Below are 19,673 nucleotides of genomic sequence, written 5' to 3'. Positions count from 1 at the left end.
ATGCCACTCCTTGGGCACTTATCCTGTGGTAAGGCTGAGATTAAACAGCTGCCTTATGTGCGGGTTTAATTCCTCATTTAGCTCATGTAGCACGCAGCCGGGGACACCATCCGGTCCCATTGATGCTGTGTTTTTAGCTTTAGAGAGAGCAGCTTTCACCTGCGCATTTGAGATGTCTGGGAGGCTACACTCCGCTGGGATAGTTATATCTCTCCTTTGGGGGGGGAGAGGGGGGTGAAGTTTGCACTGAACCTGTCTGCCAGTATGTTGGCAATGTCTGTGGGATCAGTGATTTTTGTATCATTTTGGACTAATTCTGAGCATATCTGGAAGTTTCCACCCAGGTTCCTAACATAGCCGAAAAAGGCCTTATGATTGTCCTTTGAATCCATGAGAATTTTTCTCTCAAACTTGGCCTTAGTTGATTTTATGAGTGCTCGTATTTTTTTACTAATAATGATCAGGGGTGACTTCCCTTTTATGGATTTTGTTCTATCATGTAATAGCTTTCTCCTCTTATTGTAAAGTTTGTTAATGGCTGGGGTCCACCAGACTGGACGATTGCCCTTTGTGGAAAGAGTCTTGGTTTTATTTGGGATTGCCTGATCCATGCAGTCCTGGAGGTGTTCATAGAAGGCATTTGTAAGGGCTTCGGCAGCTTGGGTTGTGGTTTCCACTGGCTCAGGGGCCTTGAAGGATACCACACCAGTCTTGAGTAGTGTGAAGTTTGCTTTAGAGAAGTTCTTCACTGTGGTCTTTTGTTTGGGGTGGGGCGGGATGTAGATTTCCAGTGAGATTAGTTTATGATCAGATCTCACCAATGAGGGATATACTTCGGTGTGGAGCATTTTGTCCCCATGTTTGTGATAATGAGATCTAGTATATTTTCTCCTCTCGTGGGAACAGTGACTAGCTGTTCCATGGCATTTGAATTTATGAACTCCAGGAACCGTTGGGCTAGAAAGTTAGGGCTTGAGTAGTGTTCCCAGTCTATATTCGGGTAGTTGAAGTCACCCAATATGATGGTGTTTGGAGATACATTTATACCCTCCAGTGTCTTCAGGAAGGCTGTGTGGGGTTCCTGAGTTTGAGAGGGTGGCCTGTAGCATGCTACAATTTGTAGAGCAGTTTTGCCTATGGTTAGTTGCACCTGGATGGTTTCCGAAGCCGTGCGTTGCCACCAACCTGGAGGTGTGGGTATCCTTTATGAATATGGATACACCCTCCTTTTGTGGTGTGGTCCGGGTTTCGGGGCGGCATGATATGAGGAAAAACCTAATAGTGCGGGTGCTCTCAGGAGCCTTGAACCAGGTTTCAGTTACAGCACAGACATCGATGTTCTCCATACTGAGAAGGGCCTCGAGTCGTGCATTTTGAGATTTAGACTTCTGGCATTGAGCAGCATTACCCTCAGTTTCTTCCCATTTTTGTTTTCTAGGGTGGTAGGTTTAGAATTTGAGCCTTGCCTAAAAGGCACTATGGGGTGGCAAGAGCCTTAGCCAATATCCGGAATCCCAGGGTGACAGGTGCAAGCCGTCCTTCAGCAGCGTGGCTTGTCAAGCATGTCATCCCAGGCAGACAGACACTGGATCCCCTTTGAATGACACCAGACATTAAGCCAATTGTTAAAGCTGATCCTCTTGTCTCTATATTGTGGCATCATTCTTGGTGAAGGAAGGATACTGCTCAGGGTCAGGGTCATACCTGCCTAGGCTACATAATCAGAGAGCTCCTCTATGTCTCTTTTCATGTAGTCCAGGGAGGTATCTCTCAGGTCGTTCACACCAGCATGGACAATGACTGTGTCATATTTGTACTTGCCGTGCAGTGACCCGAATGCTTGTGTTATGTGGCAGATTCTAGCGCCCGATAGGCAGCTTACTGTGACCCTCTCCTTGTTCAGCCTGGTGAGTGGGACGTCAGTGTGTCTGACTATGGAGTCACCTATGACAAGTATGTTTGGTGTTGTATTTGGCCTTAAGGGCTGTGACTGCTTTGCACACTGCTTTTGTAGTTTATGTGTTGCTTGTGGGGTGTCTTGAGGTAGTGTCTTTGGAGGCCACTGCTGTTTAGGTAAATTTTTACTCAGAGCCTCCGAGTATGTCTTTTTGTGTTTATGTGTTTGATTCAGTGGTGTGGTAGCATTATGTGAGGCTGGTTTTGTGGTGTGTGTAGTTGCCTTCTCCTCCTGTCTGGTCTTGCCAGTCCTGAGTTGAGAGAGCTCAGCCTCCAGTTTGGCTAAATAGCTGCATCTCTCGCAAGTATTTGTGTTATGTGGGAGGAGGAGAGGGTTGTCTGTGTACATGAGGCAGTTATAACATTGCCTCAAGATTCCCAGATTCACCAGCTGGACCGAGAGGAGATTGACAACTGACCTTCGGACATGCTAGAATAATATTGGGAATTCCTTAATAATTGAAAACAAGGGCCAGTGGGGAGTGAGGGTGTAGTGCTTTTAATTTTTAGTGCTGACTTATATAATTGCTTTAGTGAGCAAGTGCCAGGTAACTTGAGTGCAATGTGTTACAAGTAACTAAATGCAAAATGACAAACAGTAACTTTCTTTCAAGTGAAACAAGGAAATAAGTACAGTAAGCAATGCAGATATCACTAGTGATCCACAGAAGCTGAGAAAGCGTATTAGGTGGAATTAGCTTCTAGAAATAACAAGCAAACAAACAACAAGCATATAAACAAAGCTAGATTCAGCAGGCCTGGATCTAGTCTATGCTAGAGCAAACAAGGTGTACCAATTTCAGTAAGATACAGTTCAAATATTCAGGCACTATAAACCTTTAACCAGAAATTCCCAGCTCAGAAAGGCAGAGTCCAGCCTCTTCTCCCACAAGAGTGCAGACCACGAACCTTCTTAATGTAAAATAACTGGCCTGAAGCCCAAGTGCCTAAACCAGAACTAATACACTTGGACACTGGGCTCTCAATCAGCAGTTCCCAACTTAGAAGGATGAAAGCTACCTGTCCCGCCACCACAGTGCTTGCCACAAACCTTCCTAATGTAAAACAACTGGTCTGAAGCCCAAGTGCTTAATCCAAAAGACTTAGAATTATAGCTACACTTTAATCAAGTTACAACCAAGCAGTAATAAATACAATTGAATACTTTAGAGAATGTCTGGATTAGTGCTCAAGTTACACAAACAAAGCTAGATCCAGCAGGCCCGAATCCAGTCTATGCCACAGCAAACAAGGCGCACCAACTTCAGCAAGAAGCAGTTCAGATATGCATGCACTATAAGCCTTTAACAAGAAATTCCCAGCTCAGAATGGCAGAGTCCAGCCTCTCCTCCCACAAGAGTGCAGACCACGAACCCTCTTAATGTAAAATAACTGGCCTGAAAGCCCAAGTGCTTAAACCAGAATTAATACACTTTTAGAATAACAGACACTGAGCCCTCAATCAGCAGTTCCCAACCTAGAAGGATGTAAGCTACCTGTTCTGCCACAACAGTGCAGACCACAAACCCTCTCAGTGCAAAACAACTGGTCCAAAGCCCAAGTGTTTAAACCAAAAGGCTTAGAATCAGTTACACCAAGCAGTAATAAATACAATTGAGTATTTTTAAGATGATGCAAAAGTAAAATGAAGTAGGTAGAAACACAAGTACAGTAAAAGCAGATATATTTTTTTTTTAATCTGAACAAGTGCTGAGATCAAAGAAACAGATTTGAGTGCTGAAACTAGAAAACTGGCTAGTTATAAGAAAAATAAAACAAGCTAGAAGGCTTCCCTCAAACACAGAAGGGCTTAGGGGCTCAGAAGCCTACAAATAGTCTATACCACTTAACAGGAAAGGCAGGAAATAAACTTAATTTTTTTGTCTGTTTCCTAGATGCTCTCTTTGTACACAGTAGGAGTGCCTAAAATCAGAATATGATCTCACTGCACTCAGTTGAGTGAGCAAATGAGATGGGCCCAGAGGCAGGCTGAGGGGCGGACAGTTTCAAGGCCACTAAGATTAACACCAAAACAAAAACAAGGAGGGTGGGTGGGAATAACTGAAGAGCAGAATAACTGCCACTTCAGTTAAATATTCCTTCAACACAGTTTAAATCAAATTAAATACTGTATTTTTTTTTAAAAAAAGTGCAGATAAAGGTACTTAAATTCTCTTATACGTCCAGTTGAATATAACCAAGTTCTTAGCCGGCCAAAGCTGAGGTTTTTAAGCAGAAAATATTTCACAATGCACCATTTAAATAGGCAAGGACAGGAAATCAAAGAATGTGGCTACCCCCAACCTGTAATTACTAGCAAATAAAATTCAGCAACACTAGCTTCAGTTCAAGTTACTAAAGAGCAGAATAACTGCCACTTCAGTTAAATATTCCTTCAACACAGTTTAAATCAAATTAAATACTGTATTTTTTTTTTTTTAAAAGTGCAGATAAAGGTACTTAAATTCTCTTATACGTCCAGTTGAATATAACCAAGTTCTTAGCCGGCCAAAGCTGAGGTTTTAAGCAGAAAATATTTCACAATGCACCATTTAAATAGGCAAGGACAGGAAATCAAAGAATGTGGCTACCCCACACCTGTAATTACTAGCAAATAACAAAATTCAGCAACACTAGCTTCAGTTCAAGTTACTGAAGAGCAGAATAACTGCCACTTCAGTTAAATATTCCTTCAACACAGTTTAAATCAAATTAAATACTGTATTTTTTTTTTTAAAGTGCAGATAAAGGTACTTAAATTCTCTTATACGTCCAGTTGAATTACTATGTAGGATGGGGGGGCACACCTGACTATTTCTCCATTTCTACACAGGACTGGGGGGCACGCCTGACTATTTCTATATTTCTACACAGGTTGGGGGGGCACACCTGACTATTATTACATTACTACATAGGATGGGGAGACACACCTGACTATTACTACATTTCAACACAGGAGTGGAGGGGGCACACCTGACTGTTATTACATTACGATGTAAGATGGGGGGCACACCTGACTATTTCTACATTTCTACACAGGATTGGGGGGGCACACCTGACTGTTATAACATTACTATGTAGGATGGGGGGCACACCTGACTATTACTACATTTCTACACAGGATTTGGGGGGGCACACCAGACTGTTATTAAATTAATATGTAAGATGAGGGGTGCACACCTAACTATTACTACATTTCTACACAGGATTGGGAGGGCACACCTGACTGTTATTACATAACTATGTAGGGTGGGGGGCACACCTGTCTATTTCTCCATTTCTACACAGGGTCGGGGGACACACCTGACTGTTATTACATTACTATGTAGGATGTGGGGGGCACACATGACACTTGTACACATTTGCTATGAGTGTACTGATATGTCAGGTACACCATTTCATCCTGTATTGCTAACTATCATGCTGACTAGAGGCATACCAGTGTACTACAGATTGTGGCATTGGTTGCCCTACATATTATTGTTTGACTTCCTACCCTTCAGAACTAACATCCCACTGCCTGCCCTGCTCTGGTCTGTCTTTGTAGGCCTGGGGAGGAGGTTAACCATAGCCATCATTCAGGGGCCATGGCACAAGCTCTATTTGGGTTTGTCTACACCTGTCCTGCTGGCTGAGACTGTTGTTAGGTATGTGAACCTTCCTGACTGGCATGTCTGGGTCATATGGACACACGTCACTCAGCACATTTACTGCAGTGGATTTTGTCACCCTGTGTAGTACTGGCTACTATGGTGACTCCAGTATGTGTTACAGATGTCATGGTGCCACTATGGGTGTCTACTGTCTGCTGCCATAACATTCAGCCACCCAATTCCCTTGCATTCTCACATCCATACCATAGCTACAGGTAACAACAAATTCTACTCCATTTGGCAATTGGTAGGTTGATTGACTTATCTTGAGGGTGCGCTAGACTTGCTGGAGCACTGCCTATGTTGGATGCACATAGTACACTCCCTATACATGGTTGAGCACAGGTAGTGTCATGTTTGGCATCCCTTGTACGATATGTGCAAGTCAGAGAGAGGTGTCATTCCCTGGGTCCCTACTGTGTCAGTGCATGTGCTATGCATTGCCTCTTTGCTGCAGCCATGGCATAATGGGCATGCCTCATCTGCCTACTGGGGCAGGTTCAGGTTGTTCCTCCTCCGGATCACTCTGTGCCTGTGCAGGTCATGGCACTGGTGGGGAGCTGAGTGGCCCTGCCCCATGCTGTTACTGCTGCAGCTGTTTCTGTAGGATCATATTGTGTAGCATAGCACATACCACAACTATTTGGGTACATGTAGTTGGTGAATACTACAAGGCTCCACCGGATGTGTTCAGACACTGGAATCATGACCTCAGCATCCCAAACACATGCTCTATTATATGTCTGGCTTGGGCGTGTGCCTCATTATGGTGTTGTTGTTCAGGTGTGTGTGCATTTCTGATGGGTGTCATCAGCCACGTCTCCAGTGTGTACCCAGCATCCCCCACTAGGTGACCATAGGGGATGTCCCATTGGCAAATCTCTGGTACACCTGCGTCAAATGCCATATGTGGGAATAGTCATAGCTCCCAGGGCAGCCAGCACACACATTCATTATAATGCCCTGGGCATCACATATGACCTGGCAGTTGATGGAGGGGATGCCCCTGTGGTTGCTGTAGGCCCTACCCTGCTCACCAGGTGGTGCTTTGATGCAGATGTGCGTGCAGTCTATAGCATCCACTACCCCAGGTTATTCTGCTATTTGGTGGAAGAGACGCATATTGCTGGTCAACACCTTATGGGTGTTGAGGAAATATACGTGCTCACTGGCATGTGCTAACATGGCATTAAGAAACTGGTGGAATAGAATGGATGCTGATGCCTGTGGGATCCCCATGATATCCCCAGTTGTGCTTTGGGCGGTACCTGTGGATAGTATACCTAGGCCTACATATACTTTGGTATCCATTGGGACAAGTTCCCCTCGGTCAGTTTGGTGTGTCACGTGTGGCTGGCACAGCTCAACAATTTGCTGTAGGAGGTCTCTGTTACCCCTATAGCGCTCCACTATCTCCGGCCCATGTAGCCCCTGGTAGGTTACCCTGGGTCTGTACACTTTTCTCTGTCTCCTCACTGTGGGTTGTTTGACAGCATTCGCATCCTTACCACCCTCAGCCTCTTGCACATGTTGTTCTATGTTGCCTGCTGAAGCCCTTCTCATTTGTAGGTTTGTTTGTTAAAATTTCCCTGCTTGTATACACCGGTGGTGTAGAGTGTGGGAAAAACCAGAGGGTAAGTTGTTTGCTTAGTTTATAGTTGTGTTATGGGCTGGGCTGGTCTGCTGCCTGTGTAATTGGCTGATTCTGATACATTTCACCTGCCAGCTAAGCTAGTTTTCCTTGATTACCTTCCTACTGCTGTTTTCCCTTCCCCTTGCCACCCTGTTTAAGCCTGTGTGCTCGTTGTGCAAACAGAGTGCTCAAATGTGCACAGTGTTGCTATTTCCTGGTTTAACTTCTTTTTTCTTCCTGTAAAACCTGGTGCATGGCACGCACACCTGCTTAGGCTTTGTAAAGAGTCCTAGGCAGGTTTAGACACCCCCCCCCTAGCTTAGCTGTACTAAGCTAGGAGCAAACCCAAGCCACAGGGCTCCAATCTGCTTACAGTATTCCTCACACACACCCACATGATGTCACCTACCTCCTAGGCTTGCACCAAGCTAGTCCTACTTTTACACTGTTGGGACTTGACTCACATGCTGGGGTGAACTGGGATTCACTATCCTTCCCCTCATTTGCATAGGATTGCCTGCTAATGCATAGTTACATGTCTCACACTGAGCCTCCCCCCTTAGCAACCACTACTCACTGGCCAGGTTGTCTATTGCCTACTATTGACTTGCATGGCAGAATACTGATTTTAGTTAGAATGCTTAATTTAGGTTCATTTTGTTATTTCCCCCCTGATCCCGTTTGCAAGCCGCTGCCCCATGCTTAAACAGCCGAGATCGGCTAAAAAAAAATAAAAGTTGATTTTTTTATTGTTTGTATTGTTTGCAATGCCAATGGTCTTATACTTGGCCATTGCCATGCTTACTACATGATATGAAGCCGTTATTTGGAGCTGTCATAGCTCCGTTTTGGATTTTGCAGAAATGTACTCGGTTACTGAGTACATTTCTACTGATTGCACTAGTATCGCACGGTCGGTCGCAAGCTTCCTGGATCACAAAATCACCTCATTTGCATGGATTTCTCCTGCAAATGGGGTGATTTGCATACAAGGGCTTCATCCGTGCAGGATTAGTGCAGGAGCTTTTGTGCACACCCCTGCAGGCTGTTCCTGGATCACACGGCAGACATATTGCCTGCTTGAGCTCCTGCACCGATCTTGCACTCCATGCAAGCTTTTGAGAATCTGGGGGTGTGTCTTTTAACTCATTGCTTTAGCTTTTAAAAAATGAAGTTATCACCTTACAGTTCAAACAAATACTGACTGACAAAGGTCAAATATCAATACAACTGTGTTTACCATCCTGTAAGCTTCAAGATAAAATATTCTGATGACTTGTATGTAGCATGTTTTTGGAATTATTAATGCTAATATGAACAAGCAATATTTGACACCTAGCGGTGCAGTAGGAGGTAACTACAGAAATGCCTGGAGGTGCACTTGGCTGTAATGAGTTAAATATAGGGTTACTAGAAAACTCAAATGAGTAAGCAGGGTAACAGGTTATGTTGTGAAAGCATTTTGAACTTAGGCATTATCACAAACGGATTCAGGAAGGAAAGATCCAGAACTGGTCTGGAGGAATTTTCTTTCTTTGGCACCAAAAACCTTCTTGAGTAAAATCCTTTCCCTAAATGGGGAGGAGGAACATCTACTACTACCAATGAAACAGCATATGATGCCGGACAGGTGGGAAGAGAAGGGTTTAGTCTGGCAGATGGGGAGGGATAACCTGAAAGGAGGAATTTCCTCCCACTGTCATTTGTATCTGGCATGGATCACATTTGTGAAACATTTGTTTGAAATATCCTGTTGCTAAAGACAGAACTGGAGATTCACACTTTCTGCAAAGAATAAGGGACTGCCAGGGTGGGAGTGGGGGAACAAGGTCCCTTGCATAGTCATTCTGCCTTGTTTGACAGTATTTTTTTCTCGGGGGGGGGAGGTCCTGCTTTCTTTTTGGAATCTCCATGCCACTGTTTTTTAAATGTCTGCTTTCCAGCATTCTGCTGAGGCTTTCATTTTGTTTTTTGCTAAAATTGGAAGAAGGAGCAGAAAATTCCTTGGAAAATTTACAGAAAGAGGACTGAAAAATCTGAAAGAATCCCTAAATCAGTTTACCACTCTTAATACACTTGTGACAACCTCTATCTAAAGGAGAATTCAAAATTTAATTATTGGCATCTTCTGGGAAGTCCTGAGAATGCAGCCAGGCAAACCTCTTTAAAACAATACCAGTGGCAACAGCAGCCCTGCAAGTATTATCTACAGAATCATAAACGCATTTCAAATGAGTAGTGATTTGAGAAACAGAAGAAACTAAACTTAACAAAGCAGATTTTTTCTGCAGAACTGAAAAGTGAAGCCAAAACTTTCCTAATACTTTTACAATTACCAAGGATAAACTTTAACATATATGTCTGACAGAAAACAGTTTTAAAAAGCAAAGTTGCAGAAGCATACACTTTCCCCAAAACTTATCAAAAGCTTTACCATCCTAATTAGGAGGGGATAGCATTAACAAAATGCTTGGCAGAAGCTGAATTAACTAAAGCTATAGCTGCTGGTTCATGTCTGGGATTAGTGTAAAAAAACTAAAAGACTAAGATACTTTGTACATTCTATCTGCTTTCTTTGGGGTACCAGGTTAGCTGTCAGGGAAACCATGATGTTGGGAGGATGGCTTAGTGATCTGAAATTTAATTTGTAACAAATCATAATATTTTCTAATGGACTGAAATACCTCAACATTTTTCCACAGAAAAAAATGGGTCATTTTTTAAATAGTTTTAGAGTAAGAGAATATCTCACAGGACCTTTTAGACATCTGTCTCCTCAGAATCTGAACCAGAAACCCGAGGAGAGAACACTGCATCTATTCCTTCACATTCCCCCACAGATTCCGCTTCTTGAACCTCTTCAGGGAAAGAGGAGTCCTTTTTTTGCCAGAAATCATGTTACAAGAAGGGTTAAGTAACTGCACATGACCCAGAGCCAATCCCAGTAATTAACTCCTGTCTAGAGTAACTGACACAGGAAAATCTAAATGTTTTATTTTCTTTTTGCTTTTGACAGGAACATTAAGGAAATGGATCCAGTATTGCCAGCAACAGCTTGACAGTGATGGGGGCACAATATTCTGGCTAAGCAGAGGCAAGTTCTTTTCCCCCTCTTCCATAACCAATAAGAGTAGTTTGCCCCTGCCCACTGATGGAACTCCATCAGCTGAAATGGAAGTGGCTATCCCCTGGTCCATGGTGGCTGTATAAAGAGCACCATAGGGAGCTGAAGAAAATAATGGATGGTGTGAGGAACCAGCTTTAGCCACAGCAGAGTCACTCACCTCTGGCGAAGGCAAATTACCAGCTTGCTGTGGTGGCAATGGCTGCTTAATTATCTGTATTTTTTAGTGGCTGGAAGAAGGTCTGACTGAGGGGCCAATACATTTTACCATGGTCAGTCCAAAAATGGTGCTTGTTTTGTTGTGAAGCTTAGAAGCTATACTCATAAAAGAGAAAAGTAGCAAAAAAAATAATAAGAAAAATATTTCCCACAAAAGATAAAGAGCAAAAAGCACTTTAAACACCCTCCCTAGCCCCCAAAAAGCAAAATAAACACATTTCTCCACAGAAAAAGTAGTTTTAATCAACATGTTTTTTTACCCCCCAAAAAAGTGCATTTCTGTTTAAAAGTACATAAAAGTCATAAGACAGTCAAGGAAAACATTTTTTTATCCTAGCTTAAAAGTATTCATTTCTCACACAAATTTTAATCAAGACAAGTTTAAAAGTTATATGAATGGCTTTTCCCCAAAGGGAATTTATCTGCCTAGACAAGGAATAGCATTAGTCAATCACTGATCTTTAAAGTTCCACAGAGGTGTGCTTTTCCACCAAACCTGTTTTTTCGGTCAGTTCAGCTCAAGCAGAATAATAGTATATCCACTTGCAAAGTTCCCTGAAGCTTTGGAGTTTGCCAGCTATTATATCCTATGCAGGATACAACATAGATCAGTTTGAAGAATGTCATCAAGTCTTTTTGATACAGTGGTGATTTGATTTTTATTTGTAGGGGAGTAAAAATTGCGTACTTCAATTTATTGAATATTTACAATATAAAAGATTTGGTTTTATTTTTCAGGCTGGCAAAGTAGTACTAGTGCAATATATTTGGATTTGTACGGGATAGGTAATTGCAAGATCAGAACTACTATCCATAGGAAACCAACTGCTAATGTTCAATAACAATGTGGTAGAAGTTGCTACCCTCCACTTTTACTTTTGTCTCTCTCCTATGATGAATTTTTGAGGTTACAAGGGTTTGTAATGAACATTCTGATTTTTTTAATAAGCTAAAGAAACAATTAAATGTTATTAACAGAAGATATGATGAAGAATCGGTTATGAATTACTATTCTAAAGTGTTAAGCATGTCCAAAGATAACTTGCCTATTATATAATGGAAAAATAAATACAATATTAAACAGAATTTATATAACTTGGTAAGCAATAAATATAATTTGTTACTATACATGTTTTTGAAGATAAATTAAGTGAATTGGTTTAATTTTATTGGAAATTCCTAGTTAAGGATATGAAGCTTTTTAACAAAAAAAATGCACATAGTAGCCCTAAAATTGCATTTAAATGAGGCAATGTAATAGGCAATATGTCAGTATATAGTTTTTATAAACATCCTGGGGTACAAATAAATTTTAGTATAAACATGAGTTCCAGTAGGAACTTTTCCTTGTCAGTTATGCTGTGGTTTTTATTATGTTGTACATACTTTTGAGAAAATTAATTAGTTTTACAACTAATGTGAGATATTACTCTGCTACAGAGTGTATTATCAATGCCCTGAAGTGCCCCTATTTTGTAATGTATACAGGAGAGAATAACAGAGCTTTTAAAAACAGACTACAATAACATAAGTGAGATATTAAGAAGGACAGAGTATAGAGTCCTGTGGTTGTGCATTTTAATAAATTTAATCAAGGTAATGTACAGTTACTATCAGCTGCCTTCCTTGAAATCATAACATTTGGAGAAAACAATAATTTAAAACACAAACTTTTGTACAAAGAAGCTAATTATATTCTTAAATATTGCACATTATTTCCTCAGGAGTTAAATATGGAATGTAATTGGAAGTATCATATTTGATTTTGCTAGTTAATTGATTATTTAATTGACTTTTTAATTGGTTTTATGATTTAAATGCATCTTTTTTGTGTGATTATTTTTTGGTGAACTCCACTGAAGGCACTGTCAAAGCAACAGAGGATTTAATAAAGATTTTCTTTATTGGGTCTGTTGCCTAGTTGTTGTGTATTTATTTTTATTTTCTTGTTTGTTTTTTTCTAGAACATCTTTTGAGCATGCTTAAAAGTACTTTCTTGATATTCTTTTATTATTGTTCATTTAATCTAAGCAAACTACAATCCAGTGGTTTTTGCATATTTTTTTTTGAAAATACTTCTCCCTAGTTATATAAACTATTGTATTGTCTCATCTTCTACTGTATTTCTGCTCAATAACATTATTAAACTCATCTTAACTCTTATTAATGTATACCTTCTCAGTTTCACTTCCTACTTTGAATCCTTACTGCTTATTTAGAAAGTTGTGTTAGGTATAACTGTAACATTAAAAAATATCTTCATATTGTATTTCCATATTAATTTGCATTGTTACTGTCTATATTTAAGTTTTTCTCTCCGTTACATGTAATATCTTTGCCAAATGGTCTTGGAAAAGGCTAAAAAAGGTATTGTGCCAGCCTACCTTTCCCATTAGCAAACAAACAAATAAATAGATAAATAAAATAAAATAACAAATAGGAAATGATGCCCGTAAGAAGCAAACGCTCCACTGATGTAAAAATATGCAATAAAACAAACAACAAACATGAAACAGCAGTGGAACAGACCAAAGCAGGACAACACCATAAAATCCAGTGTGATCCAATGAATGGCAAAAAAACGATTTATTGTCAGCAAAACACTGCTGTTTCATATTTGTTGTTTGTTTTATTAAATTAAACAAAATAAAATGTTCAGTAAGTGCAACTTATATACACATGAGGCAGAAAAAAAGATGAAATTAAAATTAAAAAATACACTTGTGACACATATGTACATATTTATATATGCCTTTACATTATAGCTTTTTCAGGAGAACAAAGGAAGATTGAATGTGATAGTATATTAGTTTGAATGCATTTTTCGATAAAGCTATTATTGATGGTCAGTAGAGGCCTATGTTTTGGGGCTGTATTCATAGTCATTGCACTTATGTATAACAGGAATTTGTTCTGGCTGTGCCTATGTACAGCTTTGGTGAGATTCATAAGGGATGTCTGCACTTAGATGCAGCAATTTTAGATGAGAAACAAGAGATAAGAAGACTGTTTGCATATGAGACTATAATAACATGTAAATGAGGAATGTCTTACAATTTCTGTGACAAACATATGTAAATGAAGTGCTTTCCTGCTTGTTTATGATTCCCAGTCAGTACAGATACTGGAACAGGAAGGGCTACCATTTCATTAGCTGGCAATAGTATGTGATGCATGAGATTGCATCACCAATGTGTTGACCCCGCATCCTGGCAGTGCACATTATTCTCTTGTATGGCACAGAAGCTCACTGTACTGCCACTTCCTACATGGCAAGATATCCCATGGTCATCTTGTTAGCAAGTGAAAAAACGTTTTTCAGTTATATCACTTTCTATATGTATAATTTGGTAAATGTTTTTCTTTTAGTAAATTCCTCATCCTTTGTTATAGAGCCTCCCTTTTTTGCAGGTGATGTAGGCTACCCACTTGAACCATGGCTGATAACATTACCCTGTCCCCAACATGACTTGTCACTAAGCAAGTGTATGGTCTGTTTAAAGGCCATTTCTGTTTGTATGGATGAGTCTGGGGGGTGCCCTTCAGTATGAGGTCACTGTGTTAAAGATGTTTATTGCATTCTGTATTCTGCACATGACTATGCATTGGCCTCAACTGGCCCATGATGGCAGTGCAGCTTCTGCTACTGTTCCTCCAATGGGTGGTGTCCATGATGGTGACCAGATGATGGAAGTAATAAAGGACCCCATGCTGCAGGCTTGCACACTATATGACTATACAGGCAAACAATCTGTGTCTAGCCTACCAATACAGGCTGCATGTTAGACTATGCTGAATGGTTAATGGCCTGTTGCCTCAGTACATCAGATAGTTTCATTGTTACATAAAGATTGTTTTTATGCTGAATTCATTGTTTCCTATTTATGTTTTGTTGTCATAGCTCCACTCTGCTGTCTTACTGACAACTGTTACCTGTATGATTATTGGTGAAAGGCTTAAGGGCAAGTGGGATGACTCATTTACAAGTAGCATTACTCAGAAGTTCGGTATTTTTATAGTAGACATGGATCAGGACTGTTTATTACCTGCCGCTGTTTCAGGCTTCATTGAAAATAATGATATAATGAATTGTATTTCTGAATGTGCTGGAAAGATTGTCATGTGAAGTGTTAGCCATTGGTGTATGGTGTTCCCTCAGGTGATACTGTACATCAGATTAGGTAGCTCTTTCACTGACACACATTTCTGTGTGTCTTTAGAACTAGTCAGTAGTTATCATTTTACCAGTATTCAGGGTGAAGTAGCAACAGTGTTAGCATTACTGACAGGATTTATGACAATATCAAATGTATGGCCCTAGTTATACATCCCTGCATTCATTACCCACATAATGGTATGCATAACAGTATTAGAAGTAACATTTTGCAGAACAAAAAGAATCATGCCCCCCCAAAAAAATTGTTGAATTTTTCCCATTCTGCATGATGACATCTGAAGTTTACATGTGATAATTTATTGTGTATTTCAATTCTTGCCTTTGCTCTACCTATGTGTTTTTAATGCAATCAAATATTTAATGTGTCTCACAAAATATCCCCTAATGATAGTGTTGGTAATTGCCCTAGTGATCATGAGAAAGTGCAGGCACAGTAGCATGATGTTGAGTTACTGCAATGTCATGACCTGATGGATGCAAGGGAACATCTAGATACTTGTCTGACGGTGATGCAAGGGCCAAAATCTCAACTGCTGGGTTGTACCACATGTTGTGGAAGGCTGACGAGTTCTGCCTGCTTTCTTTTGTGTTATGCCACCCACAGTGGTTGTAACACTGCCTTGAGAGTCACATATTCTGTGGCCTAAACAGCTCCTGCATGTGCAGACACTCACACATTCAGATCCAGGTTTACTTCTTATTTGAGTTAAGTTTTTACCATTCTGTGCACAGAGGTGGATATGGATGTTGTGTGTGCCACCATACTGCACATAAAGATCTTCATGGCATTGTCCCTGGCCTCCACCATTCCCATGTACTGATGAAATTCTTTATGGATGCCCTGAAGTACCTTAACCATTTCTTCCTGTTTATCTGTGGCAGTATATTGAGCCTGTTGTTACTACTTCTGAAATGATAGTGTCTTCCTGAATATGGTCTTGTTGTTTACAAAACACTGGTGTTGAGCTACAGAAGATTCCCCTCTTCAGATTCTAATGTTATGTCATTATTGAGTTGGGTGTGTGGGCCTGTGTCACAATTTATGGAGTTATGTACCTTCTGTGGGGTGGGGGTCCTGCCAGTACACTTTGTGACTGTGTGCCACTGTCCTCAGGTAGTGTCATAAATATCAGAATTGTCATTGCTGTCAACTTCAGTTTGCTGCGCTGCTGCAGTGAATGTGTTTGGTTCTTTTGATGAGCCTTTGAAAGAAGAATTGTAAAGATGCTTATACATTGACAACAACAAATTATTAATTAATAAACACATGATGCCGATGCTTATCATGCAGACACTTTGAAATTTCTTGCATGCCCAAAAGAGAGGGGGCACATAAATGCACTAACCTTCCTATGTGCCACCCAGTGGCTGTTCTGGTAGTCTGATGGTATTAGTGTCCACACTTTCATTAATGATTACCATGGCACCTTCATTTACATTGTGTTCATCACCCATTATGAATAGAAGATACTCCTCATCTGGTGTTAATGGTTGGATTGTGCAACCCTCCTCCCCTTTGCCTGCCACTTCACCCAATAGCATTCTGCCTAGCTTTTGTTCTTGTATGTCCCACAAGGTTATTTGTTCTTTTCCTACACTGTATCAATGTACATTTGCTTACCCCAACAGCTTCCATGTCAGCCACTACTTGATTCCACACCTTAGATGTCTCTGCCTACCTTGTCCCCCATCCCAAACAGATGATTCCCATATGTCCTGAGAGCATCCATTAAAATGTTGTTGCCCTCAGGCATGAAGATGTCACCCCAGTGTCTTGAACCCTGATACTGTAGTATGTTTTAAACTGAAATCATTAATGTATGGCCACAGTTAAACCTGATTCATTCAGAACACCCACACAGACACAGCTCAGTGATAGCTATTTGCTAAATGCACTGTGTATTATTTGAAGTGACTGTTTTATGTAGGTGACTGTATATGTATGTGTATATATATATATATATATATATATATATATATATATATATATATATATATTGGTGCTGTTCTATATCCCAGTAGCTGTTTATAAAGGCCATAAAGTATGACAGCATACTCATCTGATAAAATAGCACCTTACACATTCCCAGTCCACTGATTTTTATGACTGTTAAAAAGTCACTTTTGACATGTCTGACCAGCAAAAGATTCTTCAGGTAAGATAATGTCAGTGAATTGTACTAATGATGCAGGTTTACAAATAATTTTTCAATTTTTTTATGCTTTCCCCAAACCGTTGGTGACAAATGAGGCACAGGGCAATTCAAAAATGTGAACTACAACTTATAGGAGTAAATTTAGGCTGATTTACAAATTTCCTCTGCAAATGATACTTTGCTGAACTGAGGTGTATGGTTTCACCTTTGCGTGATCATGCATGAAGTACAATTGGCATGAAGTGACCTTGGCTTGTCATGTGTGTGCTGATTGAAGGGCTCTGAGTGTGAAGACATGCATAATTGCATAAATGAACTTGAGCATAGTAAATTATTCCATAACATTTCTACATGTTCTTAGTATGATAACAATCTGTTTTAATGAACAGAAACCTAATAATAATGTGTCCCTATGATCCCTGGAACACGTTACAAAATAATGAAAATGGTTTGACTAAAACCAGACCACAACAACAGTGTATTAATGAACTTATTTATCAGCCATAGATTACTGTATCACAGCAATACAGGCAGTATTACCAGTACTCTCATAAATGCTTTCATTAACCAAAGAAATGAATACTGATACACTTTTGAAGTCATTCATGTGCTTTACAAACCATCACTTCTGTGATTATTACACAGCTGGAAGTTTTCCATCCACATAAGTAAAGTACTAATGCCAATGAGCACAAACGCTGAAAAGTCCATGTGACTTGCTCAGTACAGTTACCAAACCAACCTTTATAGACAGATAAGTTTCAAAGGCATTACTCTTATATGGTGTCATGGATTGGGTAGGCTGGTGTCAAAAGAAAAAAGGTGGGGCTCATACCCTCTTATCTCCTTACATGTGCTTAAATCCCTTACTTTTTATTGGCAGTTCACAAAATGACATCTGTAAAATCCCAGGGTTGAGCCTTAAGCTGGACTGAGAAAGAGACTAAGATCCTTGTCTACCTACTCCTGCAGAAGATTGACCTAGGAGTAGCCGGCAGTGAGTGAAAAAAGACTGACAGCCATCCTTGATAGGTTTTGCCCATTCTGGGCGGTAGTGTTGTCATAGGTAAGTACTCAGGTTGATTCAATGAAGTTGGTTTCATTGAATGCAAAGATATCAAAACAAAGTCACCGAAACTGCTTTCAACAAACATTGAAACAAGTTTTTTGCAAGGACCAAGCCCCCACTCCACCCCCTACATCCCCTGAATTATACATGCATAACAGTGGAGAAAAAGGCAATATTCACTTTCAATGAAAATAGTTTTGGCAAACTGGTTTTGGTTCTTTGCATTCGCTGAAAGCACCTTTGATGAAGTGACATCTTCCTCACAGGTATAATCAGTAGGCAAAATGCTGTAATTGTGCACAGATATATATACATATGTATATATATATATATATATATATATATATATATATATATATATATATATATATATATATATATATATATATATATATATATATATATATATATATATATATATATATATATATATATATATATATATATATATATATATATATATATACATTAGACTAGATATAGATATATATGTATAGCTATATACATACATATAGATATATGGATACATACATACACGTGTATATATATATATATATATATATATATATATATATATATATATATATACATAGATACAAAATCAATGCAGGCAGATAGACCCCCGGATTCAGCAAGCCCTGCATGGTGTGCAGGACTAGTGCAGGAGCTCCAGCAGGCAATATGTCTGCCATGTGATCCAGGAATAATCTGCAGGGACGTGCACAAGTGCTCCTGCACTAGTCCTGCACGGACTCAGGTCCTGTATGCAAATTACCCCATTTGCAGGTGAAATCCATGCAAATTAGGTGAATTTGCGATCTAGGAAGTTGGCAGCTGGATGTGCAGGACTAGTGTAATCTGCAGAAATGTACTCGGTTAGTAACCGAGTACATTTCTGCAAACTACAAAATGGAACCATGACAGCTACAAATAAAGGGTGTATATTGTGTTGAAAGCACACCAATGGCCAAATATATGGCCATTGGCATGGAAAACAGTTGAAAAAAATAAATTACTTTTAATTTTTTTAGCCGATTTCAGCTGTTTAAGCGTAGGGCAGCGGTGTGCAAATGGGATCAGGCGAAAAATTAAAAAAAAAACTAAAATAAGCATTCTAACTAAAATCACTATTTTGCCATTATACTCAATGGCAGGCAGAAGACAATATGTCCAGTGAATAGTAGTTGCTAAGGGCAGAGGCTCAGTGTTGGACCTATAACTATGCATCATTCAGCAGGCAATCTTATGTAAATGCGGGGAATGATACTGAATCCCAATTTTCCCCTCAGTGCTAGTCAGCACCCAACAGTGTAAGAGCAGAAATAACTTGGTGCAAGCCTAGGAGTTAGCTGACATCATGGGGGTGTGTCAGGTATACTGCAAGTGGATTGGAACCCTGTGGCTCGGGTTTGCCCTTAGCTTAGCTGAGCTAAGCAGACGGGGGTATCTGAGGCTGCCTAGCACTCTTTACATTGCCTAAGTGGGTGTGCATGCCATGCACCAGGCTTTAAAGGATAAAAAAAGTAAACCAGGAAATAGCAGCTCTATGCACATTTGAGCACTGTGTTTGCACAACATGCCCCAAGGCTTAAACAGGTAATGGGAAAGGAAAACAGCAGTAGGAAGGTAATCAGGGAGAACTAGCATAGCTGGCAGGTGAAATGTATCAGAATCAGCCAATTACAC

This window comes from Protopterus annectens, chromosome 1.part1 (assembly GCF_019279795.1).
Source record: "Protopterus annectens isolate FY-2018-M chromosome 1.part1, PAN1.0, whole genome shotgun sequence".
NCBI classification, from domain to species: Eukaryota; Metazoa; Chordata; order Ceratodontiformes; family Protopteridae; genus Protopterus; species Protopterus annectens.
This window is presented reverse-complemented; position numbering follows the sequence as displayed.